The sequence below is a fragment of the Mytilus galloprovincialis genome, chromosome 14 (assembly GCF_965363235.1).
Source record: "Mytilus galloprovincialis chromosome 14, xbMytGall1.hap1.1, whole genome shotgun sequence".
In the NCBI taxonomy this organism is placed as follows: Eukaryota; Metazoa; Mollusca; class Bivalvia; order Mytilida; family Mytilidae; genus Mytilus; species Mytilus galloprovincialis.
The window spans coordinates 38,854,085-38,874,810 of NC_134851.1; the positions used below are offsets into that span (position 1 = coordinate 38,854,085).

A 20,726-nucleotide genomic window follows, 5' to 3' on the forward strand; every position below is an offset into this window, starting at 1 on the left:
AATTATGTATTAGATACCTTCATTTCGTTAATAGTGCAATAGTGATTATTTGACCACATGGTGAATACCAAATACAAATAGCAACAGTCCTATAAGAATGATTTGATAAACTAAAGGAGTAGGTTCAGTAAGACACCTTTTTCATGTTTTGGGCCCCAAAATATACCAGTTTTACAAAATTGTGAAATGTAATTTTTTAGCTATTTAATGGAAAGTAGAATGCTTCTGCTACATAAATATGGGCTGGTTTGACAATACAATGCAGATATATCGGATACTAGCATCATTAAGTCATGCTAAATAACTGAAATCTTCACAATTTGAGCATTTTAGTTAAATTTTAGACGGTTTCGCTCTAAAATGAAAGTGGCCGCTTTCGTGTATCTCATAATAATGAAATGCAAATTGTATTTAATGATAATACATAACATATATAAAGGTTGAGGATGAACAAGGTTGCGACCACTTTCATTTTTGACATCTGAAAAGTGACGTTTTTTGTCATATTTGATAGATTTTTCATATTTAAGCTTGAATCGGAGTGTTTTTAATGACTAAATCAGTTGAATTATTGAAATAGACACCTTAGTGTTTAAAAAGTGTCAAAAATCTTTCGTTAGATGAACATGAAATTTGAGGTCAAAATCGGCCCTTACCGGACCTACTCCTTTAAATATATATCAGTTCTTTAGTTTAAATGTAAATGATAAAATAAAATACAACAGCAAAAAATAGATTATTTGAAATGTTTGATTTCAAAATGGCCACCATTCAAAATGGCCGCCAGTAATTCAATACCTGATGTCCTCAGATAATAGTCCTTATTTTAAGTGATAAAAAATCAAGTTTTATAACAATAGGTAAAGTCAATTTTTTTTATAAATTTTATTCATATTTTATTATTAATTTTTAGGAGCCATTTTAAAATGGCCGCCCAGAGCTGCTATTTTGATTTTTAGAAATGAGTCCATAGCTATAAATGTTTATAATGACCTAAACTAAAACTCTGCAAAGTTTGATGCTTTTAACACCTACTGAGCAATTGTTTCACAAATCGACCGGACTATTTGGAACACTTAGGTAGTTTCCCTTTAATGAAACGGGAATTCCAACTGAAAACAAAAGTGCTGATAAAAACAAAACAAAAAACACAATTTGGCCTTACACTGGATAGGTAAGTTAAATCAAACAATTATATTAAAAATAGAAAGGTCAAACTTCTAATGATTAAAATGAAAATACAAATTGTTTATTTACGCTGGTAACTAAGAAAATAAAAAAATGTAGGTTATGATTATTTAAATCCTACTTACAAAGGCGTATTGTGGTATATTTATATTTAATTGAGATACGTGTACATGTAGCAAATGGACTTTAATGAACATTATTCATTGCATCATTATAAAGAAAATAAAAGAAAAATAAAATAAACACGGTAACACTAAAGCTGTTTCATTTTGTAATTTTCACTTTTTATTTGCTTAGTTACCTTACTTGAAAAGCGACATTGTCAATCTCTGAAAAAAACAAATCTTTGTTTTCAATAATAATCTTGATAGTTCTCTTTAACAAAGGTGTAAGGTGAATGGACCCCTTCCCCCTTTTAATTCTTATTTCTGTTGATAAATTGCACTATTTTATGTTTTCTCACTATATAAGAATGACAGTAGTTTGCATATTTCTATATCGTTCTCATTAAAATTTTCCAAAAGTTTTAAATAAATTCTTTCTCGTTGTTTATTCCGACTGTAATATATGATGTTTTATTCCTACTGTAATATATGATGTTTTATTCCGACTGTAATATCTGCTGTTTAATTCTCCCTCCTCAAGATGTATTTTTCTGTATAGTTTTTTTTAATTTATTCACCTTGTGAAATAAATTAGTATTATCATTAACTACTATTCGTTCTATGTAATTGATAAAATTTTTAGTACTCTCTAATTGTTTTCCATTTAATTTCGACATGGTTATCAATGTATTTTGTTTTCTTGAAGACAAAAACATTTAGATGACACATATTTTTCTGCAGCTTTTCTGTCATTATCGCTTAAGGAGTTTAGAGAGTCCAGGCTGAGCACTCACATTTAAAAAGAATAAAAATGTTTTGATATAGTTTTCTTGGAAAAATTCCATTAGATGTACTACTATTCATGTCTACATTTAACCAGAAATTTTAACTGATCAAATGAGGTAAAAAAAGGCCGCCACAATTTTCAAACTTTAGTGAGTATCTTAACTACAGACGCTATATCTTTGTTTTCTTACAGAATGGCGGACAGTAAATTCTGTGCTGGTTGTCAGCGCGGTAGTGAAGACATTACAGCTGTAGCTTGGTGCAGTGATTGCAGTGATCTTGTATGTAAGGCGTGTTCCAGGGTTCACAAAAAGATGTCCCCACCTCACAAGGTAGTACCAATGAAAGAAATACAACAACTCAGTTCTTCACTCCTCAAATTGTCCAAGAACTGCAAAAATCATCCTGGTCAAAAGATAATACTGTACTGCTGTCAACATGACAAAGTAATCTGTGATTCATGTGTTCCGATATCACATCAACATTGCAAGTCTATCATTTCAATTGAAAAAGCTGCTAGAGGCGTGAAAGATGGCACTGCTATTTCTGATCTAGAGAGAAGGCTTTCCAACCTATGCCAAGTTACGGAGAACATACTTAGTCAAAGTGAGACAACACTTGTTGATTTAGAAAAAAATCGAAACAAAATTAAAAAAAAGGTGTCGGAAATGAAGCAGAACATTATTGCTTATTTAGATAGGTTAGAAGCAGATATTCATAAAGACATTGATTCTAGGTATAAAACCTGTACTGAGATGGTGTCCCGAAATAGAAATAGCTTCCAATCCAGCTCAGACTCTCTGTCTACATGGAAAAGTGATCTACATTCACTCAAGCAACATACATCATAAATCCATTTATTCCAGTTGGTAAATTTTTTAGATGCAAAAACTTACCAGAAAGAATTGGAAATCAGAGATATCCAAGCAACTACTGTTCCGATACTAAAATATCATCCGCCAGAATCCGAGTCGATCATTAGTAAACTAGTCCCAGACTTAGGTACAATAACGGTAGAAAATGTTCCTGTCCAAATGCCTTTACTAGATATTGATCAACAAGGTCAATTCCTTGTTAGGGACGAAAGAAAGTTATCACTGAAACATTCATTCCCGACCAGGCAATTAGGAAATAAAGTAGGTATCAACATCAACGGATGCTTTTTTTCTGATGAGAGGTTGCTACTCTGTCAATACAAGGGCAAACAACTTTGTGTTTGTAAACTTGATGGATCGAACTCCAGAGTGATAGATTTAGATTATCGTCCACTAGCTATATGCTTATATGACAAAACCCATGCTGTAGTAGCTGTTGGTGGTGCACGTATCCAGATCATCGACCTGATATCATTGAAGACTGGAAAGAAAATTAAAGTTGAAGGATTCTGTAGTGGAATCACAAGTGTTAAGGATAAGATCTGGGTAATGAATAAACCTAACACTCTTACAATTGTGGATATCGATGGTACAGTTCTTAAAGTAATACAAACAACGTTTGATCCTCATAAAATCTGTGCCAATCAAGATGGTGATGTCTATTGTACTGACGGTAGGAGTGATAAAGTATTCATAGTTACATCGGACGGAAAAGTACGTGAGATATACAACAATCCTGATCTGAAAGGTGCTGACGGTGTAGCTGTAGATTACCGTGGTGATGTGTACGTATCAGGATATTTATCAAACAACGTACATAGAATATCTAATGATTGACAGAAACATGACATTGTCTTGACAACAGAAGATGGTATCAATGGACCGACTGGTTTATCTTACAACAATGAAACAAAAGAACTGTTAGTCGTTAACGATTATTATGAATCTATCAATATTTATAAAACACAATAAACCCTAAAATGACTGTAACATGTGTCAGCAATTGTGATCAGCCTGAAGAAAAATAATAACTTTTTATATCTTTTTTTTTTTTAATGTTATAATATTTTATTTGAATTCTACATTTGTTAGAGATACATGAAGTACCGGTACTTTTTATATCTTAATCATGTTAATGAAAAAAATATTCATATAACCAGGTTATCAAACATTGTTTGAAACTTTTTTCAGATTTACCCTTTTACTGACAAGTAGAACCTAACCGAAAGTATTCCAATAACTATTTAAATCTAAAGTGTAATTAATATGAAACCTAATTCTAAATGGTAACAAAAAAGGTTGAATGATCCCCGCTAATGGAGTTTGCTTTTTTGTTGTGTGTCAAAAGTCTGTCTTTTTAACGTTTATCGTGCATGTATATTGTACATTTCCTTTTGCACAGCAATTATCGCCTAGTGTTACTGTGTGGAAATCTAGTGAGTTTCATCAATTGTTCTTATTCATCAACAAATTGCACTTACTGCTGTTAACAATTTACTTTATTAGTCCAGAATCCCTGTTTGTTAATACCATAAATCTAAAGTGTTTTCTTGTAAGCATCATTATATTCAATTAATATTAGTTTTGATTTAACAGCTAAATTATAAAATTATCAGCAATGAAATAAAAAAGTAAATATCAGTAAGATTTATTTGTCTAACTAATTACTTTATCATGTTTATATATATATATCATCTAGCAATAATAGTTTTAAGTATTGTTTCTGATTTTTTTTTTCATTTTCATATTTTCTCCGTAAACGTGTGAATTGCTTTTGTTTCAAATATCTTCGTGGTTTTAAAACAAAATTGTCACACCGGTCATGACTTTAAAAATAAAACAAACAGATGTACAGTAATGTAGCATTGTCACAGGTATTTCTGAAACAAAATTTATCTTTAGTATAAAGAAGATTAAGATTAATTAAATATTTTATTTTGATCTTCATTATATAATGGTAAATATTCCCTTTATTATTCGTCACATGTAACGATGAACGGTAAAATTTATATTACTTAATCAGTTCAAGATGTTTATTTTGTAAAATTTCTAACTTTTATTAATTTATTCATTCATTTATTTTTAGCTAAATCGTGTATTTCTCAAACAAAGAAATTATTCTAACAATTTGACAGTTTCATCTAGAATACATTTGTATTATATATTCTTACATTTTGCCTGTAGTTTGTAACTATACTTAAATTCTGCTTTGAGTACATGTTGTAAGCTTTATATATACAAAACATTATTAAAGTAATCAACTAATTGATTTCTTCATATTGTTCATCATTAATTTTACACCAAATACTAAATTCAATGTTTGAAAATTATTATCAATATTCAATGTTTTAAGAAGATTTATAATTTAACTAAAGAAGTCATCAAGAAAGTGACATTTCAGAAACATACGTTCACAATCCTCAGTGGTATTGCAATGATTACAATTTGAATTATTGCAGATATTTCACTGTTTTAATAAAGTTTTACGAGGTAAAATAAAGTGTTACAATTTCCAACGAAACATTTTATTCTTATTTTCTTTCAAATAATGATGAACAAATTTCAATATATAACATGTTAAACTCTTATTATACTCATGTTTAACACTGTTTTTCATCGGTTAAAACCAAAAGGCATTTCAATCTCATTCTGAATAAAACTATATTATATTTATTTTTTAGTTTTGTAAATTTTCTAATGTGTCTGTATAATAACAACACTTCTTAATATATAAAACATAATTTGTTTTAACTTTAGTTTTCTTTGAAAGTTTTTGTCTTAAAATCGTAAGCCATTCTTTTTAAAAAGCTTTCTTAAATTTTAAAAAAATCTCACAACCAATTACATTTAATATTGAGCTTTTGTAAATTATGTTTCTCTAGTGTGTAACCAATTTCATCTATAATGTCGTTTACATAGATGGTATTGCTATTTATCAAGTTTTGAAAGAAAAGGCTTTTTTTTTAATCTTTATATTACATTGATTTCCCCAAATTACTTGTTGACGAATAGATTATGGTTGTTTTAATTGCTCTATTTTTTATTTTTTTATCCATGCTTTTACTACATACAAATAAAATTCTGGTTGCTTATTTAACCTGAAATTGAGTTAATACCATCAATATTCCTTATAAAGACAAGGAGGTTCTTTCCAAATTTAATAAAACAAAATAATGATATAACTTTCTAGTTGGTTAAGTATCCATATATTAATCTTCCAATCCACCCAATTTTGACAGATTCTATGTATTTATCTATGTTAATCATTTTTAAACCACCATCTAGAAATTCAAAGCTTTATACATTACATTTAACTTTTTCTGTTTTGTTTTCCATACAAAGTAATATATAATCTTTTTTAATTTATCAAATGTATTCTATGTGGGAAACACATGCTATAAAAGAAGTATTGGGTAGAATCAGTGATTTGATAACTGTTATTTTTCCCAACAATGTTAGATATCTTTTCTCCAAGTTTTTACTAACTTCTTAGATTTTTATACGTGCGCAAAAAGATTTACGGTCGTATATTGGTATGACGTTAGCGTCGTCGTCGTCGTCATCATCGTCGTCGTCCGAAGACACTTTGGTTCCCACAAAATAACTTTAGTTGAAGTGAATAAAATAAATCTCTTCCAAATTTAACTATAAGGTTTAATACAAAATAAAGAAGGTTGGGATTGATTTTGGGGGTTATGGTACCAACAGATAAGGAATTAGGGGTATAAAGGTGACCAAAAACAAGCATTTTTCTAATTTCATGACAATAACTTGTGCGTAAGTGGATGAATCTTTCTGAAATTGTACTACAAGGTTTCATATCACAAAGGGAAAGCTGGAATTAAATTTGGGGGTAATTGCCTAAAATGTTTAGGAATTAAGGGTCAAAAAGGGTCCAAACATAAGTATTTTTCTAGCTTCCAGACAATTACTTGCGTTCAAGTGTATGGATCACTATGAAATTGAACTGAAAGGTACAATACCTTAAAGTGAATGCTTGGATTGATTTTGGGGGTAATTGCCTTCAAATTTGAGGAATTAGGGGCCAAAAAGGGGGGAAAATAAGCATTTGTCTAGTTTCAGGCCAATAACTCTTGTGTAAGTGTATGGATCTTTAAGAAATTGTACTACAAGGTTCCATATCACAATGGAAAGGCTGAGATTGAGTTTAGGGTGATGAATCATAAGGGGGTTCAATAAATTGTGTTGGATGTTTTTTTCCTTTTTTTTTCCTTTAAAATTTTCCATCTTAAGTTGGTTATTTCTGATTTATAAAAAAAAAGATACTTGGAATTGTTTGATATGCTGAATCTAAGCATGTATTTAGATTTTGGATATGTGAGCATCATAGGTAAATTAAAAAAACAAATTAGTTCTTAGACCACAAGCATTCTGTGTCAGAAACCTATGCTGTGTCAAATATTTAATCACAATCCAAATTCAGAGCTGTATCAACATGATCAAGCTTGAATGTTGTGTCCATACTTGCCTCAACTGTTCAGGATTCTACCTCTGCGGTCGTATCAAGCTGCGCCCAGTGGAGCGTTTTATTCTGGTTGTTTTTCAGCATTGGGTTTTTGACAAACATTAATATTACAACCAAAAAAACCTCCTAGATATTTCACTGGTTTGTCTGTAAAGTTGATTTTTTCGTATTTTCCTTTACAGTGTTTATGTTTTCACAATCGAAAGCCTTCTGTTTAATTTAAGCCCTGATAATGTGCCAAAAAATCAATAATATTTATAACTTTTGAAAAGACTGTTTGTGTTTTTAGAAAAAGTGTCCGAAATGATGATTTTTCGCCTATAACTATAACTATAAGTCAGAATAGGTAACAAAAGAAGCTAAACAATTGACAATAAGACGTAAATTAACAATGGACTAATATCAGGTAATGACAGACAATGCTAAATCTACAATTTGTATACAACTTGTTAAAATTTCTATTACATTTATTCAATTCAAAATATTTGAATCAATGTAACGGAACTATAAACAACTTTTTTTTTTAAATCAATAGGGTGAACAATTCGCAGTGACACAATGAGAAAGGTTGAGACTTTGAAAATTTAGTTCAACCCGTCCACCTTTTTATGTACCTGTTCTAATTCAGAAACTTCTTTGTTAATCGTTTAGTTTATTACATCTTTAATTATAAGGTAAGGTATTGTTTTGCGCTATTTTAGAATCATGTTATAATGGCAGATGCTTGATTATTTCTGTCAAATATTTTGAAATTATTAGATTTAAAGCTTGACATTTTATAAGCATTTGTTTGTTAACGTCGGTAACCAAGATAATAAAGAACGTATGCAAACTACCCAAAAAGGCGTATTGTGGTATTTTCATATTCAATTGAGATACTTGTACATGTAGAATACGGACTTTTTTAAATAATATTATTCATTGATACATTATGAAAAGAAAAGGAGAAAAATAATGAACACGCTATCACTAAAACTGTGCTCATATACCAATTGTCCCTTTTAACTTTGGTTAGGTACCAAACTTTAATAGCGACAGTTTCATTCTCTGATCATTACGAATCAATGTTTTCAATACTCTTCTTGATATTTCTCTGACAAAGGGCGTTTTGTGCATGGACCCCCTTTTTTATTCTCATCATTGTTCATTAATTACACTATTTGATTTTTTCTAACGGCAATAGAATGATAGTAGTTTGCATAGTTTGTTTATTTTGTTAGCAAACCAAATATTTCGTATGAAAGACCAGAAAAGTAAACATAACTATAATAGTAACAATACGTTTCGTCGCTGGGCTTCTAAAATGTCGTAGATGACTTTTTTGGCAAACAATACTTTTTGACACCAATGGTCTGGGCGGGAGGAAATCTTTGGTATTACAAAATAGCATACAGTTACACCAATCAAAATGAGTGAAATAAGACATATTACAAAATTGCCAATGTCAGTTGTTTGTAAAGTTTGCTTCCAAAATGTTGTATGAAAACTTGAAAATCGTTGTAGAATGGCTTTGGGAAAAAATAATTGTACATTTCTTTATTTCTGTAAAAAATTATTTAAGTTCTTGGATAATCCAGAAATGTCAAAGTTTTTATTTCACTGCTATTTACAAAAATGTTCGAGTTCTCATAAGACATTTTTGAAGCATGCATTTTTGTCAAAATTTTCAAAGCCTGTTTGTGAGATATTGTTTCTTGAAAAATTTGCAATTTACATCATTTTAGAAGCCCAGCGACGATTTGTAATGACACACCTACTATAATACACATAAATTGATAAGCGACCGAGTCTTCGAATATCTTTGATTTCTCGTTTTATCAACATAAACACTAATTTCTTTGATTTCTTAATTTGTTAACAAAGACACGATAATTCGATTTAAATGTTAGCGCCGATTCAGTCAAATCAACGTGTGTTCATTTAGCTAGTCTCCCTTTAATCATATGGGGATTCCCACTTAAAACGAAAGTGATCTATATGTGCCGGGTTGATAACAAACAAAAGACACAGTTTTGTTGGAAAACAACCCGGATGGGTAAGGTAAAACAAACAAATCATAATCAAAATAGAAAAGTGAAACTTCTAATGATAAAGATGACAATATAAATTGTTTGTTTAATGTCGGTAATCAAGGAAATAAAGTAAGTTTGTCATGATTATTTGTAAACTACATGCAATATATATTTAATAAATATGTTAATCATAAAATATCTAATGATGGACAGAAACATGAAATTGTCTTGTCAGCAGACGATAGCATATATTGGCCGACTGGTTTATCTTACAACAATGAAACAAAAGAACTGTTAGTCGTAAACGATCTTTATAAATCTATCAAATTTAGAAAACATAATTAACACTGGAAAAGGGACAATAAAATGACTGTAAGAATTGGTCATAACCCTTAGATGAAAAAAATAATATTTTAAGTAAATATTAGAATATATAGATCATCTATAACTGTTGCCTAAACTTTTAAATTTAATCGGGTTATCAAATGTTGCCCTTATTCAAGAAAAAAATTATACTGCTGACAAGTTGAATAATAATGAAAATAATCCAATAATATTTTATAAAAGTCAATAATATTACTTATGAAGTATAGTTAATATGTCACATTTTTACTAACATATGACGAATTCAAGAATCTAAATAAATATTTTGATACTAGTTGTAAGTTATTTTTCAAACTGTAACGGATAGTTTAGCATATATCGGTCATTCATTTAATGTCAGTTCATGAAAGAACAAAATTATGAGGCAGTTATTTGGGATTTTAAAAAAAATACTTGAATGTTTTTGTTGAATGTAGTTTAAAAATTTATATAGGAATTTGTATTAAATTGAAGGTTAGGTGATGCAACCTAACTAATTTCATTTGTTTTTATGTCAAAAGGCCATTCTTATTTTTGTCCATCTGATGAGTTAAGCCTTTTTCAACTGATTTTTATAGTTCGATCTTAGCTCTTATGTTGAACAGTTATACCACTGTCCCAGATTAGGGGAAGGTTGGGATCCCGCTTACATATTTAACTCCGCCACATTATTTATGTATGTGTCTGTCCCAAGTCAGGAGCCTGTAATTCAGTGGTTGTCGTTTGTTTATGTGTTACATATTTGTTTTTCGTTCATTTTTTTACATAAACAAGGCCGTTAGTTTTCTCGTTTGATTTTTTTTACATTGTCTTATCGGGGCCTTTTATGCGGTATGGGGTTTGCTCATTGTTGAAGGCCGTACGGTGACCTATAATTGTTAATGTCTTTCACAGTGTCATTCTGATCTTTTGTTGATAGTTGTCTCATTTGCAATCATACCATATTTTCTTTTCTTATATTAAGAACGTTTATCTTGCGTGTATTTTCTACATATCCTTTAACACAGCAAGTTTAGCACGTGTTACTGTATGAAAATCCGGTTAGTGTTATCATTTAGTTAATATGAAACCGTCATTATGACAATGTAACTAGTAATAACGACTAAGTAATTCGTTATAACGACTTGGTAACTTCATATGGCCACTTACTAGCTAGCTATTAGGACAAAGTAAAAGTATTTATTGATACTTGGTCATCCAATTAACGAATAAGTTACTCATTTTAACGGCTTTTTAGTAGCTTTAAGAAACTGAAAAATCTTTGATTGTACGTTCGTGTTAATTTGATCTGTTGATACAATTTATAATGCTTTTTTTAATATTTACTTCTTTTTTTTTTGTTGTATCTCGTCTCACTTTTTTCAATATGTACCACCTTAATGTTTTTTTGTTCTATACAGGTATTTAAATCCGTTATGTATCGGAGCACTCCCACTTAGAATATAGGTTTAACACTTGTGAGGTGGGTGCTAACATTTAAAAGTTTTTAAATTTTATCACGAAAAATTTTCAAGTTTGTTATCATACTATGATCAAATTCATTTATTTTATAAAATAAAAGTATAACCATATTTTATGTACTTCTTACAACAAAAATATTATATTTACCTGTGTACTTTCATTTATTTAACGCCATTTTCCAAGGATATAATTCATTTATCTTTCTGATATTGTTAACCTTTCCCTCCTTTGTTTTTAATTACTAAATATTGCATTTATATTGTGTCATAGATCAAATTTATTCGTTCAGTGTATGTTTACTTGTTTTTGTTAATATGTGTTTTGATTGAGTTAACAAAGCCATTTCAATTGATATTTTAGGTTGTTTTTTTACTATACAGTAATGATAAACCACTAATTCGGGTAATTGTGAAGATTGGCACAGGTTTAAAACGATTAAACCCGTTACATTTGTTTGTACCTGTCCTATGTCAAGTATCTGATGTTCAGTGGTTGTCGTTTGTTGATGTGGTTCATTGGAGTGTATTGTTTTATGTTTTTCAAGTCGATTAGACCTTTTGTTAAATGTTTGATGGTTTTGCACTAGTCATTTTGGGGTCCTTTTATATCTTGCTGTTCAGTGTGAGCCAATGCTCCGTATTGAAGGCTGTGTCTATAATCATTATGGTTTAATTTTTACTAATTGGGACATGCATGGAAAGTTATATCATTGGCACTCCTACCACATCTTCTTATTCCTACTTAATAGATATTGATGAAAATTAACACTAGTTTCCTAGAATATTAATGAACTTAAATTAATGTCGTACCCTTCTTTAAAGATGAAAGGGTTTCTGTGTCCTGAAACACATGAAAATATCGATATTTAAAATATACTACATTCTGCTATATAGTAACAGTATCATTGTTGAGAGTTCTAGCTGCAACCATTGATTTTATTCACCTTGTCATGAGTGTTTTTGTTTGACATGTGTGACGTTTAAGAGGAGACGTTAATAAAGGTAACGGTAATATAACACTATTTGAAAGTCATAAATCGATTGAAAAAAAAATCCCGGTTATAAACAAAACCGGAGGTAACACATCAACTGTTAGGTTTGACTTTCATTTATCTAGCACAGATAAATTGTTTCCAGCTTTCTAAGTCATAGTTAATATATGACTAATTTGGCTATTATTCAGGTATCGTTCATTATACAGCTAGTTACGTTTTTACGTAATTACACATCACTTACTTTGAAATGTTTAGGTTAGAACGTTCCTGGTGAAGGTTAATCCAGAAAAATGCTTCAGAAGCAAGAAACTACTGTTACTTTCATTTATTGATATTTCTCTTTTACAATTTACATGTAGAGAAATTTAAACACTACTACAGTCTTTCCATGGATACTCTGCTCCATACTCACAAACGAATTGAAGAAATATATCTCGATAATTACTTGTAGACTTGTTTCCGTCAACGTTGCACGTATTTCTGTACCTGACTGATTCGGCAATGTCGTCACCATACAGATGGGGTTCGTCTTTCGTCTTTGATAACACCGAAACACTTTTTATAAAACAGTGTTTTGGACGATCTGTCTATACACCGTGTCTGACAGACATGGCCGTGAAGATCATAAACACTCAAATGAGATGTTGCAGTTCCAATCCGAGGATATTTTACACCGACGTAAGCGACTGTTTCGTATACCATCTGCCTTGTATCGATGATACCATAATCGATGTATCGACCTTTGTACGATATATCATAGGATTGTACGAAAAACTTGGTTGCTCCAGATTGAGAATCGGAAACCCGTCTTTTGTCTACTCCTGGTGTAAAATAATCCCATAATTGTGAGGTTTTGTCGTTTGAATAGATATCATGGTTGTCATCTATATTGCCATTTCGTACAGGGTTGCAACCGAAATGTTGTCCCATTGGTCTGATATACATTGAAGTGACTGCAATGAAGGCCCATTGACTTACATCAGCTTCTCCATCAATCACAAAACCGTTCTGATATGAACTGTACATAACAGATTTATACTCGCCATCTTCGTATTCTACGTTATGTTTATCCCCCCAAAGGCTGATGACGAACTACGCAAAATTAGTTTACAACGTCCAGATGAGCATCTCAAAAATTGAAGACTTTGACAGTCCAGGAGATGGCGCATAACGGGTTATTCTTTCATCGAAAACTTTAAGATATCCCATGTTATTTGTCATTTCATTTAAATTACCCATTGCTCGGTTTGGCTGATGGAATATATCAGCAGTAATTGGATAATCAAATTCGAAACCTAAAATATAGATATTTTAATGAAATTAAGCGTGAATTTTCATCAAGACATACGACAATTCGTATATTTCTATGTTAAGGATGTTTGCTTGTCATGTTTTGGAATTTTTGTCAGATTTTAGGAATCCTCTGGTTTTATCCATTTGAATGCTTGATTTTTTTAAATTTATTTTGCCTATTAACCCCTATTTTCGAAACCTAAAATATAGATATTTTAATGAAATTAAGCGTGAATTTTCATCAAGACATACGACAATTCGTATATTTCTATGTTAAGGATGTTTGCTTGTCATGTTTTGGAATTTTTGTCAGATTTTAGGAATCCTCTGGTTTTATCCATTTGAATGCTTGATTTTTTTTAATTTATTTTGCCTATTAACCCCTATTTTTCTTTTTATAATTCTTTTATATGTCATTTGTAAAAGTCTTATAAAATCCCTTTTTTTTTATTTTTTAATAGTATTTGAGAATTTGTCAATGATAAAGCTATGAAAAATCAAGAGCAAACATTTACCTAAAATCTCAAAAACAAGCACGGTGACCTATATATTTTTTGGCTCTTTTGATTCTTTTATTAATGCTTTATCAATATATGCTAAAGGTTTGAAAAGTTAATTATTCTGAAACTGAGAAGCCAACTTCCTTATGATCGAAACAATATTGGCTAAGAATGATTTCGAATAAGTCTTGAAACAAATAAATGATTTTATTATTAAAATCTTGGTTTGCAAAAACAAACATCACATAACCAACATTAATTTGTAAGACGTAAACACATGTACATTTCATTAGTCCAAAGTTGGTTAACGAGTAAGAGATAGATAAGTATTTCTGTGAATGAGTACAGCATCGTAATTTTTGTCAGTCAACAATTAAATCTCAATTCACTGAACTCATTCCAGTAACAGCAATGAGCAAACAATACCTGCTCAACAAGTTAGTTTAATTAGGCCAAAAGTATCATTAAGATTTTATTTAACGAAAAATTCTCTCAAACGACGTTGAAAAAACAAACGTCAAAAATCAAGCTTTCAACCCATATAATGTTTTAAGCACCTTAACCTTATCAATAATTTCAATTTCAGGTAAATGGTAATCATTTGTCAAATTGTGTTCCTCACTTCTGTCTGCACTCGTAAATTGAAAATTAAGTCAAGCTTATAAACTCCTGTCAAGCATATTCTATGGATTAGTCTAGTTAATTTGGCTGCGTTTTATTCAATTTTTGTCTGAAATTCAGGCCAAGTGTTGTCCTACTTTTGCTTATTTATTTTGCTTTTGTTTTGTTTTCTACATTTCATATTACAATTACTGCTATACATCTTTGTAATTCAAAAAACACAGATTATTGCATGAACACAGACCTTGCTAATTTTTTCAATAGTATTACAGTATCACAAGATTACCTCCATATTATTTAAAATATCCAAATGAAAAAAAGTCCTTGGCATGCTTAAATATAGTAATAGTAATATGCTGTCTAAGCTGTCAATTATTATTCAAAAGGTAGAAAAGATGCTTGTCTAATTTAAAACTGTAACAAACACAAACTTTTTTCTGAAGATGTATAATTTTAAAATGTACCCTGTTTGTATTATAAACTATGTTGTAATTAATAGTGTGTTAAACATGCTCCTGTTACGCAGTCTTCTGCGGTTGAGTTTTCTTTAATAAACTATGAAACTATGAAGATAAGTGATATCTGATATCATCAACATCTGTTATTTATTAATGTTTCCCTTTTGTATATATGTTTTGTACATGTATGTTTTGTTTTGTACTTTATCTCGTCTATGTTTGAGTGTCCTGTTAATCAATGTATACCATGTATACGTTAGCTTTTCGTTTCAAAGATCTGTCCAAAGTGTACATCATGTGCTTATGTTTCACTATATATAGTGATAGTTTTGACCGATCAATGTTTTTAACATTAATCAGTAAATTTGTAAACTATATTATTATTCATAACATAATCCTCCCTATAATCATAAGAAATGTTTTTATCCTCAGTAGTATAATACAGTTTTTATTACTGGTTACTGGAATTGAGCAAAATCCATGTCCAGATCAGAGTAGCAAAAAGAATTTGAAAATAGTACACAATAATGTGTGTAGTTTACTTCCTAAGTTAGATATCATTAACAATGAACTACATGAGTATGCCATTATTTGTATATCAGAATCTCATCTTGACAAGTCAATTACTGATGACCAAATCTAAATTAAATTGGTTTCATAAACCTATTAGGTTAGATAGAAATAGACATGGTGGAGGTGTGACCATTTATATAAAAAATAGCTTACATTTTATTATACGAAATGACATATCTGTAAGCAATCTTGAATTACTTTGGGTTGAAGTGAGGAATTGTAGTAATGAAAAAATTTTAGTTGGTGTTTTGTACCGTCCTCCAAACTCAAATTGTAATCTATGGGACTTATTTAGTGAGTCAGTAGATAAAGCACTTGATTGTAATTTGCCAATTTTCCTTTGTGGTGATTTTAATTGTGATATGATGTCAAACTCAAGTAACTCTTTTAAAAAGTTACTTAACCGGTTAAACTTGGAAAATGTCTACCAACTTTACAACCCAAAATTGAACTTGTATCGATTTATGTGTGACTAATCGCATAAACTTAATTAAATCAGTAACTGTACTTACACCGATATGCAGTTCTCATTCTCCTGTTTCAGTCGAAATTTCCTTTAAAACTTTTAAACAACACTCGTTTAAAAGACAAATTCGAGATTTTAAGCGTGCAGATTATGAAGGTCTTAAAAACCAGTTGAATGATACTGACTGGGATGATGTTGTTTTTAATTCAAATAATATAAATGATGTTTATACGAACTTTGTCAAAACATTCGAAAGTACTGTCAATAGATATATACCTACTAAAACTATTACAGTTAGACCAAATGATAAACCATTTATGAACAACTTGATAAGAAACAAGATAAGACATCGTAATAGAATTCACCACAAAGCGAAAACTTCAAATAATCCAGATCACTGGAAAAAAATTAGAGAAATTCGTAATGAAATTATCAGTTTAGTTATAAAGGCAAAAGATGATTATAAGTGCAAACTGACATCACAACTTATTGACAAAAATATTCCTCCTGGTAAATGGTGGCGTATTGCCAAGTCTGTATCAAATTTTACTAAAAACAGAGATCCCCCCTTTTTTGGAACATGATGGCCAAATTTTTATTCATCCATTGGACAAATCAGAGATCCTGAACAATCATTTTGCTGAAATAGCTAATATTGATATAGAACCAGAAATTCCTGGTAATAATGAGCCTCCTCCATGTCATTTAAACAAATTTGTCATCACTGAGAAAGAAATTTTAGACCAGTTAAAAATTTTGAATTTTAATAAACCAGCTTGACCTGATGGTATCAGTCCTAGAATTTCAAAAGAGGTTGCTAGCTTTATTTCTAAACCATTAACTAAGTTATTTAATATGTCTTTATCAGTTAAACAGGTTCCACTGTTATGGAAAATTGCACATGTGAATCCTATTTTTAAAGGGAAAGGTAGTCCACATTCAGCTCTAAACTATCGTCCAATATCTGTTACTAGTATAGTTTGTAAGATTATGGAAAAAAGTTTTATTTAAACATTTGTATAATTATATGAGGAGTAGTAACCTTTTGTCAAAGTTTCAATCTGGATTCCAACCAGGTGATTCTACTGTTAATCAGTTAATCGAAATATATCATAAAATTCACAAATTATTAGTAATATGGATAGTGGTAGGGATGTAAGGTTTGTATTTTGTGATGTATCTCGAGCTTTCGATAACGTTTGGCATTAAGGACTTTTATTTAAACTGAAATAATCTGGCTTAAATGACCAGCTCTTATCTTGGATAGAAAGTTATCTTTCGGATCATCAACAAAAGGTAGTTTCAGAAGGCTTCTCGTCAACTCTAAGAAGTATACATGCAGGTGTCCCCCAGGGATCAGTTTTGGGACCTTTTCTGTTTCTTATTTATATAAATGATATAGTAAATGACATTGCTAATGATATTAGACTTTTTGCAGATGACACCTCTTTGTTTGTTATAGTAGATGATGATCATGCTGTAGCGGCTGCTTCTTTGACTGATGACTTGGATGTTATCTCAAATTGGGCAAAATCATGGGCTGTTCAATTTAACTCTAAGAAAACTAAAAATATTGTATTTTCTAGAAGGGAAAGGGAGCATCCACTTGTATTTTTTAGGATAAATGGCGAAGAGGTTGAGAAAATAAATATTCACTGTCATCTTGGGATAACATTTCAGTCACCAGCTTCATGGCACACGCATATTGATATTATTTATAAAAAAAAGCATGATCTCGTCTTTCTGTGCTTCGTCAAGTTAAACACTTATTAGATAGGAGTTTACTTATATGTATTTATTATGCTTTTATTAGACCTATATTAGAATATGGCGATGTTATTTGGGGCTATTGCTCTCAGCATGAGACTGAGCTTCTTGAAAATATTCAGATAGAAGCTGCTAGAATTATTACAGGATTACGACGTAATTCCTCCAGACAAAAACTTTATATTGAATTAGGTTTAGAAACTCTGGAGAATAGACTTAATAAACATAAGCTTATACTATTCTCTAAAATATTAAATGGGATGACACCTGCATACTTATATGAGTTAGTCCAGCCATATCTTCCCAGACAAACCCCCTATACTTTGAGGAATGAAAATAACACTTTTCACCCGCCTCTTGCTAGAACTAGCTCTTATTTTAATACTTTCATTCCTTCCACTATAAGGCTTTGGAATAGTTTTCCTTTGAATTTACAAAAATCACCAAGTTTGGGTATATTTAGAAGTGGACTGGATAAGTTTTATAGGACTGATGATATATTCAAACCTTTCAACTATGGGATAAGGAAACTTAATATAAGTCATTGTCAACTCAGAAATAATGCTAGAAACTTTAAATCTCATTTGTTTAATCAGTTCTTATCCGAGAACACTTTTTGCACAAACTGTAACCACCCTGTTGAGGATAATCAACATTTTTTTTTATTTGCCCTAAGTATAATGATGTAAGACAGATCCTTCTTGATTCCATTTACGCCATTGTTGATAATGTTGACATAAATATTGAATAACTACTTTTTGGAAACAGATTATTTTCATATGATATGAATATTGCTATTTTTAAATCTGTTCAGAAATATATCAGTGACACTCAACGTTTTGTTTGAAACTCTCTTAATTTTGTTTCATCTAGTTTTATTTTTTATTTTTTTCTACACTCCAACATTAATTCATTTATTCCACTAAGCAAGCTTAGTGTCTCTTTCAAGCCATACATATATTTCTAATGATTTATAAAGGATATTTGCATGTTTCAAGGTACTTAAGATAACTGATGATTAATTGCCTACATATTTGAATATACTTTGCATTTATTAAGTACATGTAACACTGTTAATATATATTTGCTCGTGTGTGCTCACAAGTAGCATGCATGTTCCACTAAATTGCATTATTTTTAATACAGTTGTTGCAATTGAATTGTACCTTGTACATATATTATAGAGAGCTTTTATAGGCTGTGCCTGTTGCTCAATCCTTTTCATATCGTAATGAATAAAATATGTTTAAATTAAAAAAAAATCAAACCAAATGTAATTTTCTTGTATAGTTTTTTTTATTATTTCTTTCTCATGAGATATATTTTTTTTTATGTCACACACCCACCATCGTAAGTAATTGATGCAATTTTGGTACTCTCTAATTGTTTTACTTGTACTTATTTGAAATACTAATAAATGCGCCTTTTTTTTCTTGAAAACAACACTTTTAGACATGTTATTTCTGAAATTTTGAAATTTTGAAATACTAAGGCTTTTCTACCTCAGGAATAGATAACCTTAGCTGTATTTGGCAAAACGTTTAGGCATTTTGTCCTCAATGCTCTGCAATAAAAATATTTGTTATTCGAACGTCACTGATGAGCCTTTTGTAGACGAAACGCGCGTCTGGCGTTAATATGAAATTTCAATCCTTGTATCTATGATGAGTTTATTTACAACCACTGGGTCGGTGCCAATGCTGGTGGAGATTTATTTCCCCAAAGGTATTACCGGCCCAATAGGCAGCACTTCCGTGTTGACTAGAGTTATCATTGATGTGTTCATCATTATAAATTTACACTGATGAGTCTTTTGTAGAAGAAACGCGCGTCTGGCGTAAATATGAAACTTCAATCCTGGTATCTTTGATGAGTTTATTCAACTCCGATATGTGATGTTTTTGTTCTACCACGAGTTTTGTTTTCCTGTATATTTTTTTTTTTGTTTCTTTATGTTATCAAATATTTTTTATGTCACAAACTATTTTCCATCGTTTGTGATGGATAAGATGTTGTACTCTCTTATTGTGTTACATTTTGTTTTTTGACATACATATAGTTAGCAATGCACTTTTTTTCCTTGAAGACAACACTTTCAAATTACATATCTTTTTTTTCAGCTTTTCAGTCATTATCCGATAAAGAGTTGAGCAAGTTCAGACTAAACACTCTCACATTTAAAGAATCAAAATATTTTGATATAACATCCCATGTCTACATTTGATCAAAAATTCTGTACAGACCGTTTGAAGTCAATAACGGCCACCATAATGTTCGTACTTTTAGCAAGTATTTTTTCTGCAGACGATATTTTTTTTTTTTACAGAATGTCAGACAATAAATTATGCATGTTATGTGCTGGTTGTCAGCGTTGTGAAGATGCCTTAACAGCCATATCATGGTGCAGTGATTGCAGTGAACTTGTATGCAATGCGTGTTCCAGAGTTCACGAAAACCAGTCCCCTCCTCATAAGGTAGTAGCAGTGAAAGAGATGCAAAAACTCAGTACTTCACTACTTACATTGTCCGAGAACTGCGACAACCATCCAGATCAAGCAATTTCACTGTACTGCTGTCAACATGACAAGGTAGCTTGCATTTCATGTGTTCCTGTATCACATCACAATTGCAAGTCTATCATTTCAATTGAAAAAGCTGCTAAAGGCGTGAAAAATGGCACCGCCATTTCTGATCTAGAGAGAAGGCTTTCAAACCTATGTCAAGTTACCGAAAACAGACGGAATCAAGGGGAAACAATAAGTGTGGATTTTGAAGAAAA

The 20,726-nt window shown here is 30.7% G+C and overlaps 1 protein-coding gene across 1 annotated transcript in view; it reads left to right on the top strand.

Moving 5' to 3' along the window:
- Window positions 1–20,726, top strand: part of LOC143058221 (peroxisome proliferator-activated receptor gamma-like) — a 128,761-nt gene that overhangs the window by 58,839 nt on the left and 49,196 nt on the right. The gene's annotated exons all lie outside the window — the stretch shown is intronic.